Raw genomic sequence first — 27,611 nt, 5'->3', positions numbered from 1 at the left:
ATTTGAAAAGGCTTCAAGGAAATCACTTGAAAAATAAATGTGATTAACATGTTTAGAGGACACAGAATACTGCTACATTTTTTTCATTTTGAGACAGGGTCTTACTAAGTTATCTAGAGCCTTACTAAGTTGCTGAGGCTGCCTTTGAACTTACAGCCACGGGGAAGGTCCTAACTTAATATCTCATAAGGGGGATTAAATTTCAACATAAATTCTGGAGGGGACAAACCATATTCAACTTTAGCAGATAGTAAGTGCTCTGAAAATAAACAACAACAGCTACTTTTAACAGTGAAACTGTGGGGGAAGGGTAAATATATTTAGTAGTCAAGGAAGGTTGTTCTGACAAAGGGACATGTAAAATGAGACATAAATGACTACAAAAATCTGATGGAGTCAGGTGCAGTGATGGACACCTGTAATCCCAGTAACTTGGAAGGCTGAAGCAGGATGATTGCAAATTCTTCAGCCTCAGCAATTTAGTGAGACCCCTGTCTCAAAATAAAAAAATAAAAAGGGTGTGGCTAAGTACCTCTGGGTTCAATCACCATGTGGCGGGGTGGGGGTTGATGGAAAGGCAATCCAGAGTACATAGTTAGTGTAAAGTCCCCCAGATCGAAGTAAGCTTTGTGTATATAAAAAAGAAAGAAGCCTTGGGCTGAGGTTGTGGCTCAGTGGTGGAGCACTTGCCTCCCATGTGTGAGGCACTGGGTTTGATTCTCAGCACATATAAATAAATTAATAAAATAAAGGTTCATCAACAACTTTAAAAAATTTTTTTAAAAAGAAAGAATCCTAATGTAAATGAAATGCAATGAGTGAAAGATGGGGTGGTTAGACATGATGGAAACAGTGAAGAGTTTTTAAGACCATTTAATTGCTCAGGCTACTCTAATGGAGAACAGGGGTACAAAAATGACATTAAGGAGACTAGGAGGTAATTGTAGGTTTTTAGGCATGGTGGTGGCTTGGATTAGAAAGGTAGTAGTGCAAAAATGAATGAATACAAGATATAAAGAGAATCTGAGGACTTGTAGATTGGCTATGGAAAATGTAGGCACTCGTTTATTAAATAACCCCACTGACACTCAGTGGTTTCCTCTCTGATAGTCAGGGTACCAAATACATTGATCACTGACTCTTCTGACACAGGTCCTGATGAAGTAGTGGGTCTAGGTGGTCTTATTTGTACCACTTGACTCCACTACCCCTAGCTAAGTGTAACCCATTATAGCTTCTCTCTCTGTGAGAAACTAAGTCAGTGTTGAGGAGCTGAAAGTTCATGTAGTTTCAGGAAAGGGGGCCTCCATTTAAAAATGGCCATAAGTAAGAAGTAATCCAAGGTATCTAGTCTTCTGTAGAGAGAAGAATAAAGTAGATGTCCAAAGAGAAAGACAAGACACTGTTCCATCCCAGTAAAAAGCTTCATGAGCACTTTTTGAAGTTGGGTTCTTAGAATGAGGGTGTTTTTTTACTTGCTGCCGATAGTTAAAATACAAAGACAGCTCCAATTTACATAGGCTGGGTTCACCCTTGTTCCTTCCATTTTTTTTTTTTTCCCCTCAGTACTGGAGATTGAACCCAGGAGTGCTTTACCATGGAGTCACAACAACAGTCATTTAGAGACAGGGTCTCACTAAATTGCATAAGCCTGACCTTGAATTTCACATCCTTTTGCCTCAGCCTCCCCAGTAGCTGGGATTATAGATTGTGCCATGGTGCCCAGCCTCATTTTCTAACTATTTAGAAATAATAGTTAACTTGTAGATACTGATAACAATGCAAAATGTTTCCTAACCATAACAAAGCAAATGATTCCTGTTTTGGGTGATATAAATGGATTTTGTCCAGTAGAGGAACAGACATTTCTAAAAATGAAGTCCTCAATTGAACTGGTTTTAATATCTTACAGGTTCCCTCATTAATTAGTGAATTTAATAAAATCTAAAGTGTATTCATTTTATATTTAAGATTTATGATTTTATGTTTTTGAAAATTATCCTTTAACACAAATAGCAAGAGGTAACCCATACTAGCTGAAGCCAGAAAAAATGAGACTATATGGATGGATAGAAGAATATGTCATTTTAAGGACTTAAGACTTCACTCTTGCCCTTTGGTCGGCAAATGTTTGATGGACAGCTAAAAGCAGAATTAAAGACTTGGCATCCCCACCTCCAGCTGGCTGGGTCATCGTTGATACCATGAATAAGGTCTGATCCAAAAAACATCTTGTGATGAGTCCAAGCTACCCCCAAGGAAACAGCAACCCCCCGCAATTTGGTATTAGGGATTGAAACCAGGGAAGCTTTACCACTGAGCTATATCCTCTGCCCTTTTTATTTTTTATTTTGATACAAGGTCTCATTAAGTTGCTTAGGGTCTTGATAAGTTGCCGAGGCTGGCCTCGAACTTGTGATCCTCCTGCTTCAACCTCCTGGAATCACTGGGATTACAAGTGTGTGCCACTGCACCCAACGCAACAGCAACTTTCTTACTGGAGTCAAGTGTTGGAGGCCATCAATGAATTATGTGTTTGTTTGAGCCATTATAAATCAGAGGAGCTGCTTTTCTGAGAACTCCTGGTGTGAATCCACCGGTTGCAGATTGCTTGGATTAAAGCTGACAACCTACCTTAACTCACAACCCTAGGTTCAAACGCAGCCCCCCAAAGGTGGGCATAACCTCCCTAGCCCCAAACAACTTGTTTTTCCCATCTTTATCCTGTTTTCCTTGAGAAGCATGCCACATTGAAACCCTGTGATGTATTTATCCTTAAATAAAGATTTGGGGCCTTTTTCCTTGTTCGGTTCCAGTTCCTCTCAGGACTACAAGACTCACCAGGCCCCCACTTGAAAGCTATTTTCTGCCTATTGTCTTTTGTTCCTTATTGATTATTTTCAGACTTTTTATTTTCCCAGTTGGTTCATACCTCCAAGCAGGAATTAGCTTTGGGGTGCTGGTAACCCCAACAGTCAAGGCCTGCCCTGATGAATCCTGAGATAATAATGGATGGACCACATCTGATCAAGATCATCTACTTTGGCAGTTGTGAAAAGCCTCCAGCTATGCAAAACCCCAACCCTTGCCCTCATTCCCTTTTCTATAAAACTTCAAAGTCACTGTCAGTTTCTCCAAGACAGGGCTAAGGCTATGGGTCACTTTTTCTTTCCATTGTAGCTATACTGTTTCAAGTTCCTTTCATGCTTTTCACCACTATCAGAGTTTCTTTTGGGGGGCAAGTGGCCAAACCTGATTTGATGGATCCCCAGAGTCAGGCCTCTAGCCTAGGGACTCCAGTAACATGTCTCCAAACAGAAACAAAATAAAAAGAGACCTCCCCCTCAAAAAAAATAAATCAGCAAATAACAAAAAAAGAGGGATGCACTATGAGCCCAGAGCAGGAAATCAAGCTGGACAGTAGTACACAGTATTCTGGATAGTAGTATCCAGCTTCTGGATAGCCCCAAGAACCATCTTTGTGTCTATACTTGGCTGTCCTCTGTACAGCAGACGATGCTCCTTAGCAAACTGGTTTTCTGGTTATTCAAGCCTTTTGGCAATTAGAAGATGGATACCCATTGCCCTTGATTTTCCATCAAGTCTAACCATAAGTAGGGGTATAGCTCTCTTTCTTCCAATTCCAAATTTTCAGGGAAGGGATTCTAATTGGCTTAGTTTAATTCCCCAGCTGGGGTCATTTAAGGGAGGGATCACACTGTGCAAACATGTGGCTCATATCTTCCACTGCCCTCCACACTTCATCCTCATGTAAGTCCTCAGAACTCAATTTGATCTTGCCATCTGCATAAAGCCCTTCAGTGTGTCTTCACTGTTTGCAGGATGAGTCCCAAATCCTTAGTATGTCACAGGAGGCACTTCATGAAACCTGACCATCTCTCCTGGGCACTTTCCACTGTATCCCACACCATAGTCCTACAGTTATCTTGCCCCTTTGTCCTTTTTGCACATGCAGATTCCCCCACAACCTTTACTTCCTGCTCATTCTTAAAAACTCAGTTCCCAACACACACACACAAACAACAGAAAACTCAGTTACCACTACTTCTGAGAACCTGAGGACACATTAGACACTTGTGACATTTATCTGCTTCCTTGACTGTGATTGAACAAGGCTGGGAGTCCTAGAGCACGGGGTCTCAGACGCTTCTAATTCTTTCAAGGAGCATGGAACCTAGAATGGCTTTTTTTTTTTTTTTTTTTTAACCGAAATTATCAGATTTTATTAGCTTATCAATACACTTTATCCTAGTAATAAGAATGGCTTCTTTTAGTGGGCTTCCAGTAACTATTTGCCGAAAGACCCGGCCCCCACCCTCCTCTAGCTAAAAGCAGGAGACACAGGCATTCTGCCATGAGGAGCGAGAAGCACGTGGGTTTCAGATTTTCCGGGACTACTTAATCCTGGCTATGCAAGGGGTACTTTTAAAAATATTAAAGCCTGCCTGGCGCCCAGGCACACGTCTGTAATTCCACAAACGGAAGGCTGAAGCAGGAGGACCCGAAGTGTCGGCTCGTCTTGGCAACTTAGCAAGACCCTGTCTCAAAAAGTAAAAAGGCCTGGGGATGTGGCTCAGTGGTAAGGCGCGCCTGTATTCGATCCCCAGTACCCCGCCCCCACCACCACCAAATTGAAGCCTGGGCAACACCCAGCCCCCACCTTACCCTGCCACAGTGACTAAGTCAAATCGGTCAGGGGTGAGGTCAGGCCTTAGTTTTGTTTTTGTGTCTTTGTTTTGTCTTTACACTTCCTCACAAGGTTACACTGGAAACCAGGATTGAATAGCATTGCTTTAGGCGAGGGTGCGAGCCAACAGGCACCTGCCTTCCAGGAGACCAGGCGGCGGCCCCAAGCTTCTCGGGGTTCCAGCGCCCGGCAGCACCACGTCGCCAGACCTCGCCCGCCGGGGCGGAGCGCGGGCCGCAGGAGGCGGGGCCTCGGCTGCAGCCTCGCCGCTCCCCTCGCAGGAAAGCACGGCGCGTGACTCTGGCGCGCCCAACAAGGCGCGAGCCGGGGAGGTGGGCGAACACCGCGGGCCCAGCGGACCGAACCAACGCGCGGTCCAGAAGGGCTGTACTCGGGCTACCCAGATCGGACCATCGGCGCAGGGGGGACCGGGCGTTTCCAACCCGTCAGGAGGGGAGGGGGACGCCAGCGTGCACCGCCTGCAACGCGACCCCTGGAAGGCGCGAGACGCTGCCGCTGCAGCCGCCGCCCGCGCGGAAGGACGAGGCTGAGGCGAGAAGCGAGGTAGGAGCGACTCTCCTTGGGCTGGAGAGTCCTGGAGATCCACTGCACCCACATTCCAAGTGATCCCTTGGACAAGGCCCTCTGCCGGCCCACCTATCCTGTCCTCAGCGCCCGCGTCCGTCCTCTTAGCCCTTCCCTCTCAGCCCCACCCTCCCGGCCCTCTCCGACCCTCTGGATGATCGGGTCCAGTCCTTCTGCTGACCCTTAGGTTCTACGATCTGCCGAACCCTCAGACAGACGCTCAGCACCTTTCAGCCTCTTAGGCACCACCCCACATCTGACCCCAACCGTCTTCTCAAACTGTCCCCGCAGAAAACCCCAGAGATCGACTCGCGCCCAGTAGTCATCCTTGTACCCAAATTTCCTATGAAAGCCCTTGGGGAGGGAGCGCGGCCGCTAGACACTCAAGCCCAGGACTGCAGTGGACCCGAGACCGCCAGTTCCAGACCAGGTCTTCGCGCCTTTGGCTTCTGGTTCCCAAACTGGTCTCTACCCGATGTTGGCTTCGGTTCTCCCTCTTTACACTTTGACCTGGGGAAATCTTTGGCTTGGCTTATTGGCCAGTTACCTGCTACTGCCCTCATCTGCCGCAAAGGGCACGGTGATTCCGTAGCCCAAGGCCAGCCCTTGCAGACAGAACTGTTCTGGAGGCAAGGACCATACAGTATTCATCTTTGTTTCCCCAGTCCCCAGCACAATGCCTGGCACATCGTAGCACTTATTAAATATATTCTTTGTAGATGAACGAATCAGAATGAGTCCAAGGCAGAGGCGGTGGGGCACAGTGCTTTGGTGGGAAGGGTGTCCTCCAGTTATATAAAGTGGGGAGAGGAAGAGCCTTTGGAGTATTACTAAAGTCTTCAATTCATTCATCTAATCATCTAATCTCATTTACGTAAGAACTTATATGTATCAGCTGTTTTCTGTTTCTGTTTACAAAAATAAAAAATGGCAGGTTTGGGGCTGCAGAAATTCTTATTGGTTAGTTCCTTAGTGGCTACCCAGATAATCTTGAAAGATCTTTGTTACGGCTCCTCTTCCCATGAGACTAGCTGCTCCCTTTTGGGAAGAATTCTGGAGGCCAGCCACAGCCCTTTAAATCTGGCTCAGTGTTAGCTGGTCAGCTTGTGCTTCAGAACAGTTGGAGAAATGAAGGAACTCAGTTATTTTACCCTGAATACCGGCTTCTTTTCAGAGACTACAGGAATAGACATTTCATGCAGGCTGTAGTGTGATAAAGATATTAGTTTCCAAAATGCTACTATATTATGATTAAACCAGGTGGACCATTTATGTCTCTTTGAACCACAGTCAGGCAAGGATTACCACTGTGTAGAACAATGTCAATGATAAACAAGAACACAGGCCTTTTAAAGATGGAATTCTCAAAGAACAGAGAGCCTGAAACCTGTTTTTGCTTATGATCCGAACAGATCCATTTCCTGAGGTTAAGACAGGGTTCAAGGATTTCAGTTTTGGCTCAGGTCCAGAGGGAAGTAGGTGGTATTACTGAGTGGTGAAACAATGGCTGGAAAGCTGTAGGAGTTTATAAGGTAGGAAGTAGTTTCCTCACTTTGGGTAGCATTATTGTACCTGGGGCTCAAATAAATGCAATGGTTGAGTGTAACTCAGCGGCAGAGTGTTTGCCGGGGCATGGAGGGCTTTGATTCAATCCCTAGCACTGCAAAATAAACAAACAAATGTATAAAGCAATATGAGTTTCTTAGGAGGCTCAGTAGATCTTAAGTGGTATGACTTTGTGGAAGGAAGGCAGTTCCAATCAGTATCCCTGGTATTGTGTTACCTGTATGTCCCTGCTGGTGCATGGCCTTGGTACTACCGTTTTTTCCTTCTGCTTTCTTTGTAATTGTGTATTGGCATTTAAAGTTCCTTTTTGAAGCCAAGCCTGCCTTAACTGGTGGCTGGGTGTGTTCTTAACCATTTCTTGCATTGATTTATCATTCTGTGCTTTCTTTCTTTCACCCTCTGACATGTCTTTTATAAAGTCTTAGATCATAGAAACCCTATGTGGGGAGGGACTCCAGAGCTGGATTAAGCAATGCAATTTTATTTTGGTATCCAGGACTTTTTTTTTTTGGTACCAGGGATTGAACTCAGGGGTACTCAACCACTGAGCCACATGCCCAGCCCTGGTTTGTGTTTTATTTAGAGACAGGGTTTCACTGAGTTGCTTCCCACCTCACTTTCCTGAGGCTGACTTTGAACTCCGAAATCCTTCCATCTCAGCCTCTCGAACCGCTGGGATTACAGGCATGAACCACTGCACCCAGCTAACCAGTACATTTTTAACTGACTTTCTACTTTTTCCTGTCTTGGTTCCCTGTTAGGGTAAGACATCAGTAATCCCAGAACACTCTAGATTATTTGATTTTATCCTCACTTCCAGTACTTCAGAGCATTGCCATATAAAATACAGGATGCCCAGTTAAATTTGAATTTCATGACTGGAGATAGAGCTCAGTTGGCAGAGTGCTTTCCTTGAAAGCAGGAGACCCTGGGTTCAATCCCCAGCACCGGGAAAAAATTTTTTTTAAATTTCAGAGAAACAACAGAGAATCCTATATTTTTACTTGCTAAATCTGGCAACTCTAGTTCATAAGAAGACTTATGTGTTCTCCTTGGGGCTTGCCTGCAAATTTAGGACAATACCTCACCCTTTTTCTCCTGTTATTCATACACAATGACTGTGCATCCTATTAAAACTCACTTAAAGAGATAGCTCATTTCATGTTGGGGTAAGGGTAGGCTCTATATGAGATGGTCTGACTGATCAACACTGAGGTTACCCAGAAAACACCCACTCAGACTCTGGCATGTAAGATTGCAGTTTCTATCAAATGAGGCTGTGTGAGAACATTTTTTAGTGACCAGATATGTCAACATTACTCTGAGAAAGCTGGTGGGTGTTGGGAGTAGGATTCTAACAAGTATAACTCAGCATAAATTCTGTACCAAATTTACTCTTTTTAAAAAAATTACAGTAAAGTATGTGTAACATAAAACTTACCGTTTAACCATTTTCAAGTAGCATTAGGTATATTCATACTATTGTACAAACATCATCACCATCCATTTCTAGAACTTCGTTCATCTTCCCAAACTGGGACTCTGTACCAATAGGACACTACTCCACACTTTCTGCTACTAAAAATATTTTTTTATAAAAAGATTCATTCACCTTATAGCTCATATCAAAATTTCCCTCCTTTTTAAGGCTGAAAAAGTTTCCATCATATATAATATTCCAGTGTGTGTGTGTATTTATTTGCTACATTCTATTTATCTATTTTGGTTGATGAACACTTGGGTTATTTCTGCCTTTTGACTTTATGAATAATGGTGTCATGAACATGAGTGTACAAATATGTTTCTGCAAATGTGAGTTCTTGCTTTCAGGTTTTAATGTAATTACAGAATTGTATGATGATTTTATGTTTATTTTTTTTTTTTTGAAGGACCACCATACTGTTTTCCACAATGGCTATACCATTATCTGTTCTCACCAGCAGTGTGCATGGTTTTGATTTTTCTATGTCCTTGCCAACACACTTTATTTTCTGAATTAAAAAGAAAAACATCCTAATGAGTATAAAGTGGTGTATTATTGTGGTTTGATTTGCATTTCTTTAATGATAAGATATATTTCTTTGGAGAAAGGTCTTTTGAAGTCCTTGCCCCATTTTGAACTGAGTTGTTTTTCTTTCTTTCTTTCTTTTTTTTTTTTTTTAATAAATTACATCAAAAAAAAAAAAAAAAAAAGGTTTAATGGTCCAAAATATATATATCAACAACTAAGCATACACTCAGGGGAGGAAAAAAAAAAAAGTCAAAAATAAAATGAAACAAAAAAAATTAATGATATAAAAGACCACATCTAGAATTCCACTCAGTCTTCAATCAAGTAGGGACAAATCCCCACTGTGTTGGGGGCAAATCTGCAGTGTGAAGGGCAAAGGGAATAGATAAAAAAGAGAAAACTTTATATTTACCCCTCCCCAACAAACTGGGTTGTTTTCTGTTGTTGAGTTCTAAAAGTTCTTTATATATTTTGGATATTAATTCATCATCAGGCACATGATTTGTGCATTTTCTCCCATTCCATGGGTTGCCTTTTTACTTTGTTGATAATGTCTGTTTATGCACAAAAGATTTTAATGTTGATGAAGTCCAGTTCACGTATTTTTTTTCTTTCGTTGAATGTGCTTTTAAGTCACAGGCAATCATTGCCAAATTCAGTGAGATCAACTTCTATCATTGTCTAAGTTTTTTTTTTAATAGTTTTAGTTCTTATATTTAGATCTTTGATTTATTTTGAGTTGATTTTTACATGTGGTTCAAGATAAAAGTTCATTCTTTTGCATGTGGATATACAGTTTTCTCAACAGCAATTGTGAAAAGACTATCCTTTCTCCATTGAATGGTCTTGGCACCCTTGTCAAAAATCATTTGACCAAGGGGCTGGGGTTGTGGCTCAGTGGTAGAGTGCCTGCCTGGCATGCGTGAGGCCCTAGGTTTGATTCTCAGCACCACATAAAAATAAAATAAAGGTATTGTGTCCACCTACAACTAAAAAAATATATTTTAAAAAAATCATTTGACCAAATATGTAAGCATTCATTTCTAGGCTTTTTTGTTCCCTTGGTCTCTATATCTGTCTTTGTGCCAGTGCCATTACTGTTTTGATAACTTTAACTTGGTGGTAAGTTTAGAAAATCACAAAGTATAAGTTCTCCAATTCTGTTTTTCTTTTTCAAGATTGTTGTTCTGGCTATTTAGGATCACCTGAAATTGCATATGATTTTTTTCCCTTGAGATTAAACCCAGGGGTGCTGTACAATTGAGCTACATTTCCAGCACTTACTCACTTTATTTATTTATTTTGAGACAGTCTCACTGAATTCTGAGGCTGTACTTGAACTTATGATATTACTGTTTCAGCCTCACAGATAGCTGGGACTATACATGTGCATCATCATGCCCAGCTTCCATATGATTTTATTTATGTATGTATGTATGTATGTATGTATGTATGTATGTATGTGGGAGGTGGGTGGTGGGGATTGAACTCAGGGGCACTCAACCACTGAGCTGCATCCCCAGTCCTATTTTTTGTATTTTATTTAGAGACAGTCTCACAGAGTTGCTTAGCACTTTGCCTCTTGCTGAGGCTGTCTTTAAACTTGCAATCCTCCTGTCTCAGCCTCCTGAGCTATTGAGATTATGGCATGCACCACTGTGCCTGGCTCCCATATGATTTTACTTCTGGAAAAAAAAATTGTTGGGATTTTGATAGGGAATGTTTTGAAACTAGTTCACTCTGGGTAGCACTGATATCTTAACAATATTAAGTTTTCCATTCCATGAACTCCACTTGTCTTTGCTTTTATTTGTGTCCTCTTTAATTCTTCCAGCAACATTTTGTAGTTTTCAGTGTACAAGCCTTTCACTTACTTGGTTAATTTATTCCCAAGTATTTTATTGTTCTTGATGTTATTGTTAATTGAATCATTTTCTTGATTTTCAATTCATTTTGTTCATTGTTAGTATGTAGAAACACAGCTAATTTTATGTGTTAATTTTATATACTGCAAACTTTGCAGAATTCATTTATTCTAGCAGGTTTTTTGATTTGTTTAGTTTACTTTTTTGGTACCAGGAATTGAACCCAAGTGCACTTAACAAGTGAGCCACATCCTCAGCTCTTTTTTTTTTTTAGATGTTGATGGACCTTTATTTTATTCATTTATTTATACGTGGTCCTAAGAATCGGACTCAGTGCCTCACACATGGTAGGCAAGTGCTGTACCACTGAGCCACAACCCCAACCCACCTCAGCCCTTTTTTTATATTTGACTTAGAGACAGGGTCTCCCCAAGTTGCTTAGGGCCCCACTAAGTTGATTTCTTCCTTTCCAATTTGAATGCCTTTTATTTCTTTTTCTTGCCTAATTGCTCAGGCTAAGACTTCCAGTATTATTGGATGGAAATGGCAAAGTAAACTGTTAACACATAGTCTTAATGGGTTTGATGATAAACCCATAAAGCAGGTCCTTAACAGATACCAAGAGCAAAACTGTGTTTTAGCCTAGCATATTAGTGTTAATAGTAGTCATCTAGAAAAAGTTAAATTAAGCCAAAAGCAGTATTGCATGCCTATAGTCCCAGCTACTTGGTAAGCTAAGGCAGAAATATTACTTGAATCCACGAGTTCATAACCAGACCTGTCAACATAGCCAGATTCTATCTCAAAAAAAGAAAGGAAAAAGTTAAATTATAGCCTACATACTCTGTATAAAACAAAAACATATAATAGACTTTAGAAAGATTTCTACCAAAACATTTAAAAGCGTTTCTTGAAAATTAATTTTGACTGGAGAGATAACTCAATTAAGTCCCTGGGTTCAATCCCCAGCACTGCAAAAAAAAAAAAAAAATTAATTTTGATAAAGAAGAAAACCCGTGTTCCTTGCAATTCTTGGTTTAATCCACTTTGGCCCATAACTATATGTGGATCACTATAAAAACTTAAATTCAATAACAATATTTTTTGTTTGTTTATTTGGAACTAGGTTGAACATGGGCACTTTACCACTGAGCTACATTCCAAGTCCTTTTTATTTTGAGACAGGATTTTACTAAGTTGCTGAGGGTCTTGGTAAATTGCTGTGGTTGACTGGGCATGGTGGTACTTGCCTGTAATCCCAGCAGCTCAGGAGGCTGAGGCAGGAAAACTATTAGTTCAGGGCCAGACTCAGCAATCTAGTGAAGCCTTAAGCAACTTAGCAAGACCCTGTCTCAAAACAAACAAAAAAAAGGGGTGTGGAGATAGAGCTCAGTGGTTAAGTGCCCATGGGTTCAATCCCAAGTATCAAAAAAAAAAAAAAAGAAAAGAAAAGAAAAATTGCTGAGACTGGCCTCTAATTTACCATCCTGCTGTATTGGCTTCCTCAGTTCTGGGATTGCAGGCACGTACCATCAGGCCCAGCGAAAATACCACTTGCTGTAACTGAAGTAATATTTGGATATATTTATTTTGTTCACAGAATTGAAAACTTTGGACTAAATGAGCTAATAAGATATTCTTTTTATCTTCGAGAAGATAAGACAATGAGCTCTGAAATATCTATTGTGTTTTGGCTTCTTTGTGAGGTCCTATGTACAAGGAAAATGGATTGATAACTGAGTAGAGAGAAAAACAGGACCAGTCAACTTTTGGCTAGAATTTAGTTATCTTAGGATACACATCTTACTTAACTTGTTTGCCTTAGAATCCCAGAATTTATATTTGACTTTTTTTATCTGTTTTTATACTTTTGTGTTTTCTTTCTTATAAAATTCTTTTCAAAATTAAAATATAGGCTAGGGTTATGGCTCAGTGGTAGCCTGCTCGCCTAGCACGCAAGAGACCCTGGGTTTGATCCTCAGTACCACATAAAAAATAAAATAAAATAAAGGTGTTGTGTCCACCTACAACTAAAAAATATATTTAAAAAAATAAAAAATAAAATAGCATTATATTTAGTGTTAGAGAAGAATGGAAAGTTATTTTTATCCATGCTCAAATAAAAAGAAAAAGGAGAGCAGAATACTTCTAAAGGCAGCATAGGTAGGAGTCAGATGACCCCCAGGTAAAAAGCAAAAACCCCAGAGGAGAAAGTTGGAGACCTACTGCTGGTCCCATTCATCCTAGAGTTGTTTCTCTTCCAAAATGTTCTACTCTTATTCTTTGAAAATTGTGTATCCTGTTAATTTAAAGATTCAGCCAAATTTGTTATCTAGAACAACTTATTATCTGAGAGTTCAGCTAGAGTTTTTCTATAAGGTGCAAATGATTTACTTTTAATATCCCCTAAAGAAGAGTGACTTAAATATTTCTGTCTCATCTATGATTATATAACAAACCACACCAAAACTTAGTAACTTAAAACTCTACAGTTGGTTGTCTCTCATGATTTTGTGGGTCGACTAGGAGGGTCTTTTTTCATCCATCTTTAAAAAAGGATTTCTAGGGTTGTTTTGAATAGGAGCATTGCAGGAATGAATTAAATCTCAAGGTGGGCTGGGGCTGGGCTGGGGCTCAGCGGTGGAACGTGTGCCTCACACATGAGAGGCACTTGGTTCCATCCTCAGCACCACATAAAAATAAATAAAATAGGGGTGGAGTTCTGGCTCAGTGATAGAGCACTTGCCTAGCATGTGCGAGGCCCAGGATCCGACCTCAGCACTGCATATAAATAAATAGATAAAATAAAAAGATTCATTGGCAACTAAAGATATTTAAAATATATAAATAAATAAAATAAAGTTATTGTGTTCATCTACAACTAAAAATTTTTTTAAATATTTTTTAAAATTCGGGGTGACCTCTTTGAATGCTTCTCTAATTTGGATGTACAAGAATTATTCTACTTATTCAAAATAGTATTTTCTTTATACTTAGAGCTATAGTTAACTTCTTAGTGTAACTTAATGTAGTGTCTGTTGCAGTTCATATTAGTTGTAGAATGTGCTTTGCCTCACATCCAACAGAGCGACCTAGAATCTTACTCATCCTTAATTATAGTGGTTGGAGAAGGGAGGCCAGGAAACAGGACCACCTACCCTGTTGAACATCAGTGAGTCTTTCTGACAACCAGGTAGTGGTGATAGAGAGCTAACAAGGAACACTGACCTCATGACAAAAAAGAACCCAATGACTTTTTATTGGATTATGAGAATCTAGTAAAGAACAGAGAACTTCAAACTTGTTTTATCCAGAGGGTAACTCTTTGTTCAAGTATGTTTTGTAGGAAAGGGAGCACAAAAAGGTAACAACTGAGCTGTGGTGACTGAAGGCATGGAATTGGGAGAAGTAGAGTCTAACCTGTTCATCTCCTTCTTTTTCTCTACCTCCCCTTCCCTCCCTTCTCATAGTCCTCCAAGGGAGCTGTGTAAAACACTTTGAAAGTCAGTGATACAGGTATTCTCTAAGTCAAGATTCCAGAGTAGAAAGAGGTTGAGAGAAATGGTTGGGTTTGGGATTCCGTAATCTTCAATTGACTGTTCACTAGTAGCCAACCATGGTTTCAGAAAAAAAACGTTTAAAATATGTACCCCAAAACCCTTTGTCTTAATTTAATGAGCTGCATGAAAGTTTCATCAGTAATGAATGTAGATCCATTTTAGCTTAAGACCTGTGCTAGTTTCTCAGCCTGTTTAAGCCCAGAGTTCAGGATTTATCTAGCCATACTTTCTAGTTTAAAATATAAAAATAATATTTGTTTTCAGAATATTTAATAATATATATTTTCTAAACATACATTGAAAATCTATATATTGAATGTTGCAGAGTTCTGTAGCTCATTTCCTTTGTTGACTTATTTGTCCAGTTTCCTCTAGACCATACTTTCAAACTTTAGGATGCAACATATCACCTGAGTCATCCCTGACATACTGATTCAGTAAGTGAATCATGGGATCCAAGAATCTACCTACCTAATAAATTCACAAGGAAGGCTGATTCTGCTGGCCCTTAGACCACACTGAGTAGCACTTTGACTAAGGTCAATGTTTTTTTTTTTTTTTTTTAAAGAAAAAGTCATAATGCATCAGAAAAATAGTGCCACTGTTTAAAAAGTGTGAATTGGGATATATTACACTAGGTTCTCTTCCTTTAAAAGATTGGGATTATAAATCTCCCACTCATTCAAGACTAAGGAATTGTGGAAAATAGTTCTAAGGAAATGCTATTTGTTGCCCAGACCTTTTTTAAAAAATATATTTTTTTAATTGTAAACAAATGGGATACATGTTGTTTCTCTGTTTGTACATGGCGTAAAGCCATACCATTTGTGTAATCATAAATTTACATAGGGTAATGTTGTTTGATTCATTCTGTTATTTTTTCCCTACCCTCCCACCCCTCCCACCCCTCCCACCCCTCTTTTCCCTCTATACAGTCCTTCCTTCCTCCATTCTTGCCCCCCTCCCTAACCCTAACTCTAACCCTAACACTAACCCCTCCCACCCCCCATTATGTGTCATCATCCACTTATTAGCGATATCATTCGTCCTTTGGTTTTTTGAGATTGACTTATCTCACTTAGCATGATATTCTCCAATTTCATCCATTTGCCTGCAAATGCCATAATTTTATTATTCTTTATGGCTGAGTAATATTCCATTGTATATATATATACCACAGTTTCTTTATCCATTCATCAATTGAAGGACATCTAGGTTGGTTCCACAATCTGGCTATTGTGAACTGAGCAGCTATGAACATTGATGTAAAAAATATTTTTAATTATAATGGACATAGTAACTTTATTTTTATGTTTATTTTATTTGTGCTGAGGATTGAACCCAGTGCCTCACATGTGCTAGTCAAGTGTCCTATCACTGAGCCACACTCCCAGCCCTTCTGCCCAGACTTTAACCAAGAAAATGCTTAAACTTAAATGTCTTTTTATGGAGAAAGATGACATGAAGGATACATTTTCCCTTTGAGACTTAAAAAAAAACTTCTCTATTCTTATTTAAAAATAATATCCGAAAAAATATTTTATCTCTTTTTTTCTGATTATAGATAAAATATTTGCTCACTGTGGAGAAAATACAAAGTGAAGACAAGTGAAAAATGGAATATATCATTGAACAGTTCTTGAAAGCCAAATTTTTAATAGCTTATGGCACATTTAAACACTTATTCTCAGACATTTCAAACAATGGTCACCATAATTTGCTAACCCAAATTCTGGACATATTTTTATGTCTTATTTTTCACCTTTCTAATAAATTCTAAAATTAACAACTTTATGTAAAAATATTTGTTCATATCTGATAATTTTCTTAAAATAGAATTTGGAAATTGGAGTTACTAAGTTAAAGGATTTGAACATTTTTAAGACTTGAAAATAGATGTATATTTTTTCCAAGCTCATTATGAAGATTATGCCAAAGTACATTTGTATTGTCAAAATATAAAAGTGCCAATTTTACTTAACCTTCACTGGAATTAATTATTATTTTGTTTTATGATTGATAGGCAAAAGATGGTATTTTATTGTTTTAAAGTTAACTCTTTTTGTATGTTCTTTAGCCATATTCTAAAGTGTTGGCTTATATCCTTATATTCTGAAGTGTTGGCTTATATCCTACCTGTTTTTATGTTGAGATCTTGGTTTTAAGTGAAATAAATAAGTCACAAAGGGCCAAATACTGCCTCATTCCACCTATATAAGGTATCTGAAATAATCAAAATCATAGAAGCAAAAGGTATAATTGTGATTGCCTCAGGCTGCAGAAAGGGTTAATGGAGCGTTGCTGTTCAGTGGTTATAATGTTTCAGTTGTACAAGATGAGTAAATTCCAGAGATCTGCTATACACATTTGTGCTTATAGTTAACAGTACTCTACACATAAAAACTTGTTAGGAGCTAAAAACAGTGGTGCTTACCTGTGATTCCAGCAACTCTGGAGGCTGAGACAGGAAGATGGCAGGTTGAGGGAGGGATGTTGAGCTCAGTAGTAGAGAAAAAAAAAATTGTTAGGGTGGTAGATCTCATGTTAGGTGTTCTTACCACAATTTTTAAAAATCTTAGCTTTTAGCTATCAATTTTCATAATTTTTTAGGATACTGGCCTTTTGCTGTGTTTGTGGGAAATATTTATATACCTTTTAATTTTGTTTCTGGGTTTTGACATACAGAATTGTACAATTTCTGTATGGTCACATCATCAATTTTTTTTTTTGCCATACTGGGGATCGAACCCAGGGCCTTGTGCTTGCAAGGCAAGCACTCTACCAACTGAGCTATCTCCCCAGTCCCACATCTTCAATTTTATGTTGTAATTTCAGTACTCCTTCTTTAAGCAAATGTCTTGAGTCTGGTACTGTCGGGCTTGGATCGCCAAAGAATTCTATGTACATGGTTCTCCCTGACTGAAATTCCTTCCCTGACCACTCCCCTATATTGCTGCTTCTAAAAATCTAGTCATTTGCAACCTTCTTCATGAAAATTTTCTTGGTCACCCTGTGAAAATTTGGGTATAAATCCACTGTTTTCATTGGTCTTGTTTGGGGCTCCATTATAACAAGTGGTGGTACACACCCGTAATCCCAGCCACTCAGGAGGCTGAGGTGGAAAGAACAAAAGTTTGAGGCCAAACCTGGGCAGTATAGTAGGACACTGTTTCAAAGTAAGTAAGAAAAAGAGCGAGGGATGTAGCTTAGTAGTGGTACACCTCTGGGTTCAGTCCCAAGTACTACCAAAAAGAAAAAGAAGAAAGAATGAATGGAAAATCAAGTAAGTGGAGATTGCATGGTTGACTAATGAGGGTTGGCTATTGGAGAGAGAAGAGCAATGGTGTGGGGCCAGGGAATTTACCTTAAATTAATATATATTTTACCAAATTAGTTTATGTGCATGCGGTTAGAAAGTCAAATAATGTATGAACCCTTATTATTAGTACACAATTTATAACATAACTTTTAATACTTAACTATCTTTTGATTCATTTAGTTTTCTATGTATTTGTCCCTAGTTCTTCCCAAATTCTTTATCAAAACTGTAAGTATTCCTCCCAATATAATTTTCCAAATGGTCAAGACATTTCCTTTTTTCTTGGTCTGGGATATTGTTCCTCATTCTTCATCTCTTTAACTTCCTCTCAACCCTCAGCTGAAACATTTTGCCAGAGGCCTTCCCTGACCCACTGTCTTCATCAGATCCTCTTTCTGTCCTATACTTTTTATTCATGGTATTTATCACAGCTTATAATTGTATATTTGTTTGTGTGATGGTTTGTCTGCCTCCCTCCACTACATGGTAAGCACTTTGAGGACATGGATACTGTCTGCTTTATTCACCACCATATTCCTAACAGTTATCTCAATTCTTGACTCATAAGAATTTTTGCCCAAGGATTAAATTACTAGCCCTTGAAAGAGGTATTGAGAATTAGAAGAGAAGATAGATGACTTTTTGTTTTGTTTTTGTTTTTGTTTTGTTTTGTTTTGTTTTTTGGTACAGGGGTTTGAACTCAGGGACACTTTACCACTGAACTACATCTGCCGATCTCTTTATTTTTTATTTTGAGACAGAGTCTTCCTAAATTGTTGAGGCTGGCCTCAATCCTCCTGCCTCAGCCTCCCATGTTGCTGGGATTACAGGTATGTGCCACAGTGCCTGGCAAGAGACTGTTTTCTAAAGCAGAGTTATGGGACTTATGGAGGGCCACATGATGTTCTGTTAGAAACAGTTAGACCTTTAGAGGAGAATCTTATCAGCCCATGAATTCATGCGGAGGACTGGCTTTCACTGTGTACTGTTGAAAATGAGCAGTTCAGGTAGTCACATATCTAACAGTGCTCATTGGGTAAGAGATTTTTTTTTTAATATGTTTTTTAGTTGTAGGTGGACCCAGTACCTTTATTTTATTTTTATGTGGTGCTGAGGATCGAACCCAGGGTCTCATACATGCCAGGTGAGCGCTCTACCACTGAGCCACAACCCCAGCCCGGGTAAGAGATTCTTGATTCATAAATAACTTGCAAATCCACTCTAACCTTCTCTCTTTGTATTCCTTTGGAATGTTTCCTGGGACAGAATCACTTTGCTTTACATCTTACAGGCAAACAAAGAACAGAGCCATGAAGAAAGGCTAAAGAATTTGAGGTAGTATGCCTAGTGGAAAGAAAACATCAGCTATAACAGTGACTTCGGTTACCTGTTGTAAATTAGTAACTTGAATAGTACCATGGTCTCAAAAAGATAGTAGCAGGCATTTGGGTTCAAGAAAAGGAGATTCCCGATTGATATTTATTAATGTGTCACTTACTGAACCCTTACTCAGTACCAGTCATTGTCCCTAATGTCTTCTTAATTACTTTTCTGTAACTCCTACCCACTCCTATAGTAGCATTATCATCCCTGTTTAAAAATGAATTGAAGCCAGGTGTGGTGCATACCTATAATCCCAGAAACTCAGAAGGTCTGTCAAGAAGATTGCAAGTTCAAGGTCAGCCTCAACAACTTAGTGAACCCTGTCTCAAAATAAAAAATAAAAAGGGCTAGGGATGTAGCTCAGAGGTAGAGTACCCCCTGAGTTAAATCCCCAGTACAAAATTGAAAAAATAAAAATAAAAAATGTAAGACTGAGGGAACTTGCCTGGTACTGCAGAATTTTTTTTTTTTATGGACACAATACCTTATTATATTAATTTATTTTTATGTGGTGCTGAGGATCGAACCCAGTGCCAGGCAAGTGCTCTGCCACTGAGCTACAACCCCAGGTCCATAATTTGTCCTTAAGAACATTATGTACCCATCTTTTCATAGTTCTCTACATTGACCAGAAAGAAATGAAAATAAATGACCTGAAGCTGAAAAAACCAAAGCAAGGTTCTATTTCTTCTTTACAATGGTTAGTAGTTAGCTAAAGTGAGTTCCTATGCCTTAAAAACATGTAACATAACTAGGGACTGAACTCCAACAAAATGAATGAGACTCAAAATGGAGCTCAACTGAGAGCAAGTTTTTGATAGATTCTAGTGACTGTTCAAGAGCCAGAGTTTTTAGTTCAAATATAATTTTAGTTGTCAGTACAGTATAAACTGGACTCTGATTAATAAATATACCACTTTGGCCTCTGGAAGGAGCTGCCTTTATGATTTAACGGTTTTTCTTTTGAATGAAGCCATTTCAAATGCCTCCCTCATAGTTTGCATAGTCCTAGTTACTTGTTTGGTCTTCCCCAGTGAACTAGAGGCTCCATGAAGCCGGTAACAAGGTCTCTTTGTTCACATAGTATAGTACCTGGCACTTCATTGGTGCACAGTTAATATTTTTTGACTAATTTATCTAGTCTTTTGTCAAGACTTTGGTGTCTTTTTCTCAGGATCACAAATTCCTTCACACATCTGCCTGAAGCAAGAAAGGAAATTCTTCTAGGGCCCTGCTGGTATACTCCTGGGTTGGGCTATTAACATTCCCCACTTCCTGCCTCTTTTGGGTGGAGCTCCAAAGGCTTGATGCCACATGGGCTGTGTTTTTGGGAAAGGGGCTTGCCCTTTTTCTGAGGTTCTGACTATAAATGGATTTTGTTATTTCTTGTCCCCAGGTGAACTCAGTGGGGCTGCAGCTGGTAGTAGGAGCTCATAGTTACTGCTTTCTCTTGGAACCTCCCTATCTCTAGAGATGGCACCAGTATAGGTTGACCAAGCAGGAAATGCCAAGCCTTTTCCTGAAGTCCTAAACAGCTTGAGGAGTCTTCCAGATGGAGCTGGAAGTGCTCCCAGTGAGAAGAGCTGGATCTTACGTAACTCTATAGACAGCCCTTTTTAGGGAAAAACAAACTGTTCCTCGGGTAGGGCTAGACTTTTTGAGACACATCCTGAATTCTTTCCTAGCTGCTCAGCATTCCCCATTGAAGGCAGCTAACAGGACAAAATTGAAGACTGGTAAGGTTAATAGGGGAGATAGGAAGAGGGAGGGAGAGGGGGACTCTGTCATTCTGGCTAGAACATGCTGTTCTGGTTCTCAAGCTGCAGTTCCCATCCACAGCATAGAGGGAGTACAGCATGGTGTGATGTGGTGTGAAGGGAACTCTGAAAGAGGAGTGGTACCTCTCTGCACATTCCAGAAGATAGCCCCTGTATTTCTTGTATCCTCTTTGGCACCCCCACACTCTAACAAGGAGGACTGTAAACATGTACGTGGCTATAATAAGCCATATTCTGCTCTGGAGAAAGATATTTTTCCAGTTTAGTTTGGTGAAAATTCAGTTCCCCAGTTCAACTCAGGAAACATTTTAAGCATCTACCATAATCATTTAAAGGGTTTGTTGTTGTCGTTGTTGTTGATTGGTACTGGGGTTGAACCCAGGGACATTTAATCGCTGGGCAACATCCCAGACCTTTTTTGTATTTTAGTTAGAGACAGGGTCTTGCTGAGTTGCTTAGGGCCTCGATAAGTGGTTTCTTTTTAATCAACACATAATTGTACATATTTATGGGGTACAGTGTGACATTTTGAAACATTTATACAATAAATAATAATCAAATCAGGGTAATTGGCATATCCACCTTAAACATTTATAATTTCTTTGTATTAGAAATATTCAAATATTCAAAAGCTTCTCTACTAGCTATTTTAAAATATAGGATAAATTGTTCTTTTAAAGGTGTTTAAGCAAGAGGCTGATGTAAATAGACTTCATCTTCAAAGGATAGTTCCAAAGGGAGATCAGTTTAAAGGTTGATGTAGAAATTCAGTCAAATGATAATGATAGGTTGGGCTTCAGTAACTGTAGGGAAGGAGAAGGGTGAATAGATTTAGTAACACTTGATGATCATTGGGATAGGGTAGGGTGTATAAAGTAGAAATAGATGATTATGCAAATGGTATGCTGTTACTCCATGTACAAACGGAAACAAAATGTATCCCATTTGTTTACAATAAAAATAAATTAAAATTAAAAAAAAGAAATAGATATGAATAACCAAAATCCAAAATTGATGACTTAAATAAGTTGGAAGTTCCTTTCTCAGCAGAAGCACCAGAACAACCCTGGGCTGGCATGGCAGCTCCATAGTCATTTGAGACCCAAACTCCTTCCAGTTCTTCGTTCTGTTATATCTAGACCATCTTTATGGCCTTGGCTCTAGCATCATCCATACCCTGCTAGCAGCAAGATGGGGAAAGGGAAGAAGAAGGATGCATTCTGTTCATCATAACAAGACTGCCCAGAAGTCCACACAGCACTTACACTGTAGCTTAGTAAAATGGCCACTCCCACTATAAGAGATGGAAATACAGAATTTTAGTTGGGCAGCATTGAATCCAGCCAAATACAAGGTTTGATTAAGTTAAAAGAGAAAAGGAGAGTGGTGGTTTGGCAGCTAACAATTTGGGGCCTGGGAAGGTGGGGAACTATTTCAATCCAGCCAAATTGTTAACAAAAAAAAATCAGATTTCTCAAAGATACACACATACCACTTGAAAAGAGATGACTTTGACCATAGACAAAGATTTAACATTTAAATTCTATTTTATTATTGTGAAGAATAAACAAACGTTAGTTTAAATACCTCCCCAGCATAAGTATGTACTAATTTGATCTGAATTACTATTCTGTGAAATTGCCATATTTGTGATTTTAAGTATCTTATTGTTCATTAATATTCAGGTTTTAGAAAAAGATAGACCAACAAATTGCTGCAATTTAGAAAAAAGTCCAAACAAGCCACAAATTAAGGCATTTGCTTATTCTCTACCACAGAGATTAGCAAGAGCTTTGAGAGTCAGACAAGAGATCCAAGCCCAACTCTTCCAATTTCCAGCTCTGTGATCTTGGATAAAATTTAATCTCTGTAACAGTCTCAGTTTTCTCAACTCTGAAACAGCGATGATACTCTCTACTTTGCACAGTTATTGTACAGATTAGAAATGCATTTATGGGGGCTAGGGTTGTAGTAGAGCACTTGTCTCGCACATGTGAGGCCCTGGGTTTGATCCTCAGACCAAAATTAAATAAATAAAGATATGGTGTCCACATACAACTTAAAAAATTTTTTTAAAAAGAAATGTGTTTATGACAAACATCTAGTAGTTGGTAGCATAATAAAAATAACTAATATTATTCTAAATGTTTGTTGTTACCTAGAAGTCATTTATTTCCTTCTGTCTCACAGCACATTGGGAGGTTTTCCTTCAAAGATTCATAACCATTTGTACATTGTTCTGAAGTTGCTTCTACAACATTTTGGTTCCTGTTGACAAAGCCTTTAACTATTTGTGATAGCACCTCCATTCACATTCTGCCCTTATTCTTTACTCAAAATGAACTCTCCCCAGCCTCAAACCTTTCATCCACATTTACTACATACAAGCGCATCTTCCTGTTAATAGTTTTCTTACTATCACAACCATGCCACATATGGAAGTAGGGGAGGGGTTGGGGCCTAAGCCAATTGAGGTAGGGATTTGGAACCTGAGAGCAGAAAGAAAAAAAATTGTAGGATCATGGAATAGTATTGTTAAGCAGAAATAGAAAAATAAAGATGGTTTATAGTTCATTCTGTACTCCAGAGTGATAATGCTTACTGCTTTACTGCTAAATTCACAGGTGCTTTTGAAGTGCTTTATGTGAGGGAAATTAGCCAATCTGTCAGATCCAATACAAATAACCTTAGGATTCTTCCTTTATATTCCTCAGTGGATCTTTAGAGGGGAGCTGTCTCTGAAATGTCTGCAGGAAGAGGAAAGAGCATCTTCTGGGGTCAGAATTTTGAGATATAAACCTTGACTAATGAGACCTTTAAGGTCTAGAGTAGGGGTCAGCAAAATGTGGCCTATTCCAGGGTTTTTTCATATGACCCACAAACAGAGTGTTTTTTACATTTTTGAAGAGTTGTGAAAAAGAAAATACGTTGTACATTTCCAAATTGTTAAGAGTAAATATCAGATGTTCTCACCACAAAAAATGAAGTTTTTGAGGATATGTATATGTTAGCTTCATTTAATTATTCCATGTTGTATTCATAAATCAGAACATTGCTTTTTACCCCATAAATGCATATTATTATAAATTGTCAATTTACAACAAAACATAAGAAAAAGAATATATGGCATAACTGTATGGCCCACAAAGCCAGATACCTATTCTTTGGTCCTTTATAGAGTTTGCTGATCCCTGTTCCAGAGGCCCCTTCTCTGAGCCTGTAGGAGTTTCAGATACCTGTTGTTTTTTTGTTTTGTTTTGTTTTGTTTTTTTTGCGGTGCTGAGGATTGAACCCAGGGCCTTGTGCTTGCAAGGCAAGCACTCTGCCAACTGAGCTATATCCCCAGCCCAGATACCTGTTTTAAATCCCAGGATGGGCACTGGTAGAAAAGAGGTGTTAGCATCAATGAAGAATAGTTTTTTATTTCTCCTCTCTTAAGAGTTCTGGAGACCTGGCCAACTAACCCCATGCTGAGGAATTGCCAGGCTAGCAAGACCGAAGGCTTGTGTTGGACTTAGAACACAGTATTGCCTTTGTTCTGAGTAGTGGCATACATCCCTTCATTGGCGTTGCTTTCTCAGGCCTTCTAGTTCAGTAAGTCCTATTGCTGGCACTGTGTCAGTGGGATACATGCCTCAGATCAGTATCCTGGGCCCCTCATATGGGAGAATTCCCTTTGGGACTCCTGGATAAAGCAAGGGAGTAAGTGGAGATGTTTCTTTTTGCTAGTGTGTTTCTACCTCCCTTCCCTCCACCCCCTTTTTGTGATAGGGATTTGACCCAAGGGTGCTTTACCACTGAGCTACATCCTCAGACCTTTTTATTTTTTATTTTGATACACTAAATTCTTAGGGCCTTGCTAAGTTGCTGAGGCTGACCTTTAACTTGAGATCCTCCTGCCTCAGCCTCCCAAGTTGATAGAATTACAAGCATGCACCACATGACCAGCTGTTTCTTTCTTCTCTAATACACATTAATGGAAGTTAATTCCTTATGTCTACATAAGCAGATTCCTATTTCACATGTTCCTCAAATCAGAGGTAGGGATTATAGACCTGAAAGAAAGGCATTGAACCTTAGTGGACAGACCAGGACCACTTCCCAACATGGCCACTGTGACTTAGAAGAGGCAGCCGGGGCTCTCTACTTGAATGACAGTTATAGTTCTGAAATACTTTAGTTCAAGGACTTGATAGCATTTACATTTCCTGTTATTTATTTTTATTTTTCAAATAGTTTTCCTTGCCACAATATCAGAAGATGTATACAATTAGACCCTTTTCTAGGAGGTAAACCCAGAGCTTGAGAAGGCAGGTGCCCTGCCCAAGGTGACCCAGCAAGCCAGGGGAAAAGCCAAGAATGAAAGCAGTGTTCCTATCATTGGGCATCCTGCCACTGTCATAGGCATGGGTAGCTTCCAGATAGAACTGAGCTTAAACCCTTTATCACTAGTGAACAGATCTGGTTGCTTTGGAGCTACATTGTTTTTCTGATGAGCAGGTAGATAAACCTCGAATAATACAAAAAGAATGTATTGAATGAGTGGTCACTAGCCCGCCTTCATGCCAGCACTCTGGCTCCTCAAAGTATTGGTATGTTGTGTCACTGATGATGGTTATGAGTCAGCCATGGGCAGGAAGATGACAGCGTCACTATTACTGTGTGCTTGACTGCTTTCTTTGCACTTCTGCATTCCTACCTGGTGTGTAGTACGTTCTTGTCATTCCACAGAAGTCTGCTGCGCACACAGCCCCATAGGCCAGTCTACGTCTATTTACATTGGCTCTCCAGCTGCCAGCCTCCTCACACTCCACTCTGCCCAATGGAACAAGTAGAAAATTGTATCAGGAGTTGCCTTGCAGGGAAGTAATTGGGATATCCATAGAGTTCCAGATGCTGTGGTCAGAGTATACAGTTCCTAGGATCCTAGGCCTTGGGGGACAAATATGCTTTCAGGAGGGATCATCTGGTCACTGGCTCCTGGCCAAAAGATGACTGATTTCTTGATGGTTTAATCTTATTGTGTAATGTCTAGGAAAGAAGCTCTGGTGACACAGATTTTCAAGGAATTTGATATTCACGCTGAAAACTATACAAATCAATTGAGGACCAGCTTAACCCATTCTTTGTCTCAGATGTCTTATATAACTCCCGAGGCAGGCTTTTCTTTTTCATTTTAGCACTCACTGCCCTACTCTGGACTTGTGACAGGGCTCAGCTTTTGGTTGGTTCAGTGTCAGTATTTCATCATTTCAGTGCAACCAGTTTGTGAGTGGGCATGTGTGCCCTGACTAAAACAATGTATTAGATCTTTCATACAAGACTCTGGAGAATGTTACAGGCAACAGTTTTTGATTTGAGGTCTCAGAGAGTTGGGACTAGACACCTGGACCCATGAACGTTGTTTCTTTCCCTTCCCTGTCACTTTTAATGCTGAACTGTTTTTCAACAAAGCTGGCTTCCTCCAGAATCCAACTTAGCAACCTGGAGAAGCCTGAGGCCACTCCTATAGCAGGAAGCTGCCCTACATTTGGGCAGTAACCAGTAGAACTTGATACTGACGCCAGAGTGTAAAAATAAACACCTCCTACGGTTCTGTCTTAATCCATTGGCATCAGGGTTGCTATTATTAGTCTGTAGGCCTCATAGGCAGCTGTGATGGGCAGACAACAGCCTGGTCAGACCCATCCTGCCATCTTGGGATCAGAGTGTTCCTCTCCTTCACCTCCTGGGATGTGATATGGGGCCCCAGGAGAAGCAGCATCAGTTTAGGAGTGTACCCCACAATAGGTAATAAGAAAGATGGAGCCCTGTCGTGTCTTTAGCTATGAGAACCTGAGGCTCCCAGCACCAGCTACCAGTCTAGAATGTAATGGGCACAAGACGACTGATTCAGGCCTAGTGTTGGGCAGAGAAAAAAGGAACATGACTTTCTTTCTATTCCTTTGACTCTTTTGAAGAGACTTTGCCTACCAATTTCCTAGACCCTGGAGTCTTTAAAACTGGGAGAGAGGAAAAAACTCTTGGTCATCTGCCAAAGATAAAATAATACTAGGGACTTATTACTGAGCACTAATCATGTGTCAGGTATCACATGTAATGTCTTATTTAATTCTACCTCAAACCTCTGAGGGAAAATATGCCAGTATTATAACTGAGAGACCTAAGGTTTGGTGAGGTTGACTGATTTCCCAAAGTTTTATAGCTGGCAAGTCGTGTCTCAGGTTTAAGGCCAGGCCCATCTTTACACCAAATCCATGCTCTGAACGTTACAGAACATAGGCTGCTGAAGCCTCAGGAACCAGCCAGGCTTCAGACACCTGCTTTACGAAAATTTTAAAATAAACAAAACAAGCTGGAGCTAGGCGTGGTGTCGCATGCTTATGATCCCAGTGACTCGGGAGGCTGAGGTAGGAGGATCTCAAGTTCAAAGCCAGTCTCAGCAACTTAGCAAGACCCTGTCTCAAAATAAGAAGGGAATGTGGCTTACTGGTTAAGCATCTCTGGGTTCAATCCCTAGTACCAAAAAAAAAAAAAAAAAAATCAAGCTGGGTGCAGTGGCGCACACTTGTAATCCCAGTGAGTCGGGAGGCTGAGGCAGGAGGATGGCAAGTTCCAGGGCAGTCTTGGCAATATAATGAGACCCTGTCTCAAAATTGAAAAATAAAAACAAAGACTGGGAATGTTACTCAGTGGTAAAGCGCCCCTGGTTTCAGTCCTATGGTGAAGAAAAAAGTTAACAAAAAATTATGCTTACTTTAGTCTTATAACTTAATATAGTTATCTGTACATAGAAATGGCGTCTGCTGGCAGTTGCAGTGCTCTTACCAAGCCTG

The 27,611-nt window shown here is 39.8% G+C and overlaps 1 protein-coding gene across 3 annotated transcripts in view; it reads left to right on the top strand.

Annotated features, from left to right (window-relative positions):
• The first annotated feature begins 4,967 nt into the window (after positions 1-4,967).
• The window catches only part of Rusc2 (RUN and SH3 domain containing 2), a 58,689-nt gene continuing 36,045 nt past the window's right edge, over positions 4,968-27,611 (top strand). For 2 of the 3 annotated variants that reach the window (XM_047525811.1, XM_047525808.1), the window contains exon 1: positions 4,968-5,272. The gene's annotated coding sequence lies outside the window, so the exon portion shown is untranslated. The remainder of the gene's footprint in view (positions 5,273-27,611) is intronic. The other variant, XM_047525810.1, reaches the window with a different exon arrangement.

This window comes from Sciurus carolinensis, chromosome 14, assembly GCF_902686445.1.
Source record: "Sciurus carolinensis chromosome 14, mSciCar1.2, whole genome shotgun sequence".
NCBI classification, from domain to species: Eukaryota; Metazoa; Chordata; class Mammalia; order Rodentia; family Sciuridae; genus Sciurus; species Sciurus carolinensis.
This window is presented reverse-complemented; position numbering and strand designations above follow the sequence as displayed.